This window comes from Cetorhinus maximus, unplaced genomic scaffold (assembly GCF_964194155.1).
Source record: "Cetorhinus maximus unplaced genomic scaffold, sCetMax3.hap1.1 HAP1_SCAFFOLD_1226, whole genome shotgun sequence".
In the NCBI taxonomy this organism is placed as follows: domain Eukaryota; kingdom Metazoa; phylum Chordata; class Chondrichthyes; order Lamniformes; family Cetorhinidae; genus Cetorhinus; species Cetorhinus maximus.
Window position 1 is genome coordinate 2,053 of NW_027597168.1, and position 5,751 is coordinate 7,803.

The 5,751-nt window shown below is 46.6% G+C and overlaps 1 non-coding gene across 1 annotated transcript; it reads left to right on the top strand.

Annotated features, from left to right (window-relative positions):
* Positions 1–1,126: 1,126 nt before the first annotated feature.
* trnan-guu (transfer RNA asparagine (anticodon GUU)) lies at positions 1,127–1,200 on the top strand. Its single transcript has one exon. It is a non-coding gene; the product is annotated as a tRNA-Asn (tRNA).
* The last annotated feature ends 4,551 nt before the right edge of the window (positions 1,201–5,751 follow it).

Genomic DNA, 5,751 nt, shown 5'->3' on the forward strand with positions numbered 1-5,751 from the left:
TTGCAGCCACGTGACCTGGTCAGTGTTTATCCCTCAACCAAGAGGACATGGTCTGCTCATTGTGACGTGCCTGGTTTTGACTGTTTCCTGAGCGGTGATTGGCTGCCGTGTTCCCTACATTACAACAATGGCTCCACTTCAATAAAAGCAAAACTGCGGAAATCTGGAAAGGAAAACAGAAAATGCAGGAAAAACTCAGCAGGCCTGACAGCATCTTTTGAGAGAGAAACCTACTGAGTTTTTCCAACATTGTCTGTTCTTATTTCAAAAAGTACTTAATTGGCTGGAAAGTGGTTTGAGACATCCACTGGTCTGGAATAGCGCTATTAAAATGCAAGTCTGTCCTTCTTTAATTATCTTAAATCCCATTCCTCTGGTTACTGACCCCCGTCAATGGAAACAGTTTCTCCCCATCTGCTCTATCAAACCGCCCCGTCCCCGTTGCCCCCACCCCCATCACTTTGAGCAGCTCCGTGAAATCTCCTTTTAACCTTCTTTGCTCCATAGAGGACAATCCCGGTCTCCATAAAATCTCCACAAAACTGAATTTCCTCATCCCTGGACATGATGCAAGGCGGAGGATTGAGATGAGATTTTGGAATGTATTGTCAGTTGGCAGGTGGGAAAATGGAGAAGGAACCAAAATAGAAATCTCAGTCTCCAGCTTTGTGAATCTTCAGATATTCTTTGGGAACCGGAATCTGGGGAGAATGAAGGGTGAACTGTCCGACTGACCAGAGACAGTCAAGGCACCTTTCCCTTCTTTCAGACGCTGGAACATTGACTCTTTTGTTATCAGTGAAATTAGCTGATCTGAGACATTGAAAGGATTCTCGTTACTGCACATCAGGAATTCAAACCTAATATCGGCTTCGGGACAATCAGAATACTTGGTAACAGTCAAGGCACCGAAAGGCTCGAAGGAAGACGGCTCCGGTTGTAGGAGAGCTTGTTCCCGGTGACATGGATGTGTCTGAAGTGGGTGGGATCAGCCTGTTTCCATGTATCCACAATGAATGTCCTGCCCTTTATTTTGGAAGAGTAAAACTGATAGAGAACAATTATCATTCCTGTAGCAGCAATCTGAAACTTTAACTCGATGCCACCATTTTTAGAAGTTGCATCAGTCTCTGTGGCGCAATTGGTTAGCGCATTCGGCTGTTAACCGAAAGGTTGGTGGTTCGAGACCACCCAGGGACGAAACTTCCCCCTTTTTCCAGCATTAATTATCACTCAGTTCCCGGTTGTCCTTGGCGACTTGAGCTGAATGTCAAGACCCCGGAAATGTTGCCGGCTCCACTGTTATCCAGTGAGATCCCAAGTAAGCGGCTTTTTTTCGAATATTCATTTCAAATATAATGAGAAAACATTTAGAACTACCATGCACTGATATCCAACACACTGGAAATTTATGAAGTTATTGAATTCAAACAAACCCATCAATGATTCCCTCTTCCTCAGCTCCACAGTGAGTGAGACAGGCAAATGCAGCAAAGCAGCAATATTCCGGCCCCGCACACTCCAATCACCTGCTGCCAGCAGAAAGCGGCGACTGCAGCTTCAATCAGCGGGTTACTGCCCATCCCTGGGACACAGGATACTCCAACCCAGGCCAAACCTCCCAATACACCGAGCACAGGCTCAGGAAAACTCACGTACATTATATCCCGGTCACTAAACCTCCGAGCAGCATTTACAGAATTCCCGAGTGAGTGAGTCACAAATAAAAGTCACCCCAACTTTCTAAATCTTTTCACTGTCAAATTCCTTCATTTTATTGAAACGCTGACTGTTGTGAATGCGAAAATGAGCACCATGGGATTTGTGTTACCGTGTGACTTGTTCTCCACTGATTGTCCTTCAGGTTTGCAATTCAATTTGTGTTGGATATTGAAGCGAATCTGTTTTCAAAATGAGGACACAAAGCAGCTAAATATTGAATCCAGAAACAGATCCTGAGGAAAATGGATCACACTGTTTGGAAGGAGGTACATCTGAGAAGCAGAAGCTATGAATTATGTTATTGATGATTAAGTGGAAAGCATGGGGGCCTTGGTCAATCATCGTGTCCCAGTGGTGAAAACGATTCTTTTAAAATCCACTGGGGTTTCACCAGGAAAGTTCCAATCTTACCGACTGTGCTTCTTATTATTGCTGATTTCAACCAGGTGTCCACAGAACTCTCGGATCAATGGAAGAAAAAACATCCAAAAATTCTCCTGATTTTTGGACTCTAAGGGAATGAAGGGCGATCGGGATCGGGTGGGAAATTGGTGTTGAGGCTGGAGATCCGCCATGATCTTATAAAGTGAAGGAGGAGGCTTGTGGGGCCTTATGAAGTATTGTTGCTGCTTTGATTCTGTTCTATTTGAGTAGCAATGCTAGGCAAGGCGATGGGCAGTAATAATGAAGCTTGGTTTCAAATACCACTTCCACTGCTGCTGACATTGTCCTATTGGTCGAAAAAGTGGCAGCTCACAGTTAAAGCAGGTGTGTGCGGTGTTTCACTTGAACAGAAATACTGAGAGACAATAAAATATAAATGGCTGTGGAGAAAAGGCGGGGTTGTTGAATTAGCTGTGAAACTTGTGCAGGACAGATATTCGCCTCCAGCTCTTTCTGCCCGTCCAGGTCAATTAGCTGCTTGATGCAAACGCTGTCAGATGGTGCGAACGTAAAACAGAACGTGATCAGTTTGCAGATAGCAGCTTACAGAGACACCAGGATCTTCCTAATTGGCCCAAGTACTGATCACAGGAATGTGCACAGTGCCGATTATCCACAATCTCACTTCCCTTCCAGTCTTGTCTACGTTGTTCAGCTTTGAAAATGCTCATATTTTCACACTGGATTTCAATGTGAAGAAAGCAGAGCTGTGATAAGCTTATATAGTTCAGCAGATGTACTGCAAGAAGTTACATAACAGGCAGATGATAACAGTGCTCTTTGGACGCGGTGAGCTCCAGGGAAGGATTGGCATTATTAATGTGTCGTTCAATTAGTCTCGTGACAAATCTCGTGCTGGAAATGACAAGAAATCTCGCTGAATTTGCTCCGTGTTTTGGTTTCAAACGAGCCGAATACAAGGTAAGAAAGTACAACTCGCTCGAGTGGGTTATAAAATGGAAGAATGACTCGTGCTGTTGGGAAACATAAAATTATAGAAAGTTGCAGCGCAGAAAGAGACCATTCGGCCTGGCGTGCTGCTGTCAAAGAGCAGTTGTGATTGGTTGATCCATCAGGAGTGATACTCATGTCAGTGCAAACAGTAGGCAGCAAAATTTGCCCTTCTCCCACCCATATTTTTCCTGGCGCCACCATCTCTGTGGTCAGTGCTTTGCACCCAGCCCTTCTCTTGTCCTTCTTTCACTCTGCTTCTATCTTTGTTCTCGACTTGTCCAAATATGACATTTCCAACTCTGCGGTGAAACTTCAACTATCACCCCACTGGTTCTGGTGGAGCTGTTAAATGGTTTCCATCAATAAGTAATTAATACTCATTTTAACAAGATAAAAAAATCTACATTCCCTGATTGGGAATCCAACCCAGGCTAATGCTGATAAAGTGCCGAATCCTGACCACTAGACCATCGGGGAAGCTGTCATCTCAATTTCTCTGTTCCTTTCACCCACTCTAACCTGTCTCTCTCTGAACTTGCTGCTCTCCGTTCTCTCAGGTTCAACCCTGACATGGTCATCAAACCTGCTGACAAGGGTGGTGCTGTTGTTGTCTGGCGCACTGATCTCTACCTCGCAGAGGCTGAAGGACAACTCGCAGACACTTCCTCCTACCTGCCCCTGTACCATGACCCCACCACTGAATATCAAGCCATTGTTTCCAGGATTGTTACTGACCTCATCTCCTCTGGAGATCTTCCTTCCACAGCTTCAAACCTCATGGTGTCCCAAGCTTTGACGGCCCGCTTATACCTCCTGCCCAAAATCCACAAACAGGACTGTCCCAGCAGACAGATCGTGTCAGCCTGTTCCTGCCCCACGGAACTCATTTCTTGCTATCTTGACCCCGTTCTCTCTCCCCTTGTCCAGTCCCTTCCCACCTACATCCGTGATTCCTCTGACACCCTACATCATGTCATCAATTTGCAGTTCCCTGGCCCCAACCGCTTCCTCTTCACCATGGACGTCAATCCCTCTACACCTCCATCCCCCACCGGGATGCTCGGAGGGCTCTCCGCTTCTTCCTCGAACAGAGGCCCGAAAAATGCCCATCCACCACTACTCTCCTCCGTCTGGCTGAACTTGTTCTCACACTGAACCATTTCTCCTTAAACTCCTCTCACTTCCTCCAAATAAAAGGTGTGGCTATGGGTACCCGCAAGGGCCCCAGTTATGCTTGTCTCTTTATGGGGTATGTGGAACATTCCTTGTTCCAGTCCTACTCCGGCCCCCTCCCACAACTGTTTCTCCAGTATATCGATGATTGCTTCGGTGCTGCTTCATGCTCTCGCCTAGACCTGGAAAAATTTATTAATTTTGCTTCCAATTTCCAACCCTCCATCATTGTCACATGGTTCATTCCTGACACTTCCCTTCCCTTCCTTGACCTCTCTGTTCAATTTATGGTGATAGACTGTCCAACAATATTCATTACAAGCCTACCGAATCCCAAAGCTACCTTGACTACAGCTCCTCACACCCCGCTTCCTGTAAGGACTCCATCCCATTCACTAAGTTCCTTCTCCTCCATCGCATTTGTTCTGATGATGCCACTTTCAAAAACAGTTCCTCTGACATGTCTTCCTTCTTCCTTAATCGATGTTTTCCACCCACAGTGGTTGACAGGGCCCTCAACCGTGTCCGGCCCAACTCCCGCACATTCGCCCTCACACCTTCTTCTCCCTCCCAGCAACATGATAGGGTCCCCCTTGTCCTCACTTATCACCCCAACACCCTCCACATTCAAAGGATCATCCTCCACCATTTCCACCAACTCCAGCATGATGCCACCACCAAACACATCTTCCCTTCACCCCCCAACCCTGGCGGCATTCTGCAGGGATCGTTCCCTCCGTGACACCCTGGTCCACTCCTCCATCACCCCCTGCACCTCAACCCCCTCCCAAGGCACCTTCCCATGCATCCCCAAAAGGTGCAACACCTGCCACTTTACTTCCCTTCTCCTCACCGTCCAAGGGCCAAAATATTCCTTTCAAGTGAAGCAGCATTTCACTTGCACTTCCTTCAATTTAGTCCACCGCATTTGATGCTCCCAATGCGGGTTCCTCTACATTGGAGAGACCAAATGAAGACTGGGTGACCGCTTTGTGGAACACCTTCGGTCTGTCTGCGAGCATGACCCAGACCTCCCTGTCGCTTGCCATTTCAACACTCCACCCCGCCCTCATGTCCACATGTCCGTCCTTGGCCTGCTGCATTGTTCCAGTGAAGCTCAACACAAACTGGAGGAACAGCACCTCATCTTCCGACTCGGCACTTTACAGCCTTCCAGACTGAATATTGAGTTCAAAAACTTTAGATCATGAACTCTCTCCTCCATCCCCACCCCCTTTCCGATCCCCCATTTTTTCGAACAATTTATATATTTTTTTCTTTTCCCACCTATTTCCATTATTTTTAAATGTATTTCCATCCATTGTTTTATCTCTACCTTTTAGCCTATTTCGATCCCTTTCCCCCACCCCACCCCCATTAGGGCTATTTCTACCTTGCTCGTCCTGATTTCTACCCTTAATGTCACCTATTAGCACATTTCTTAGCTAATATCACCAC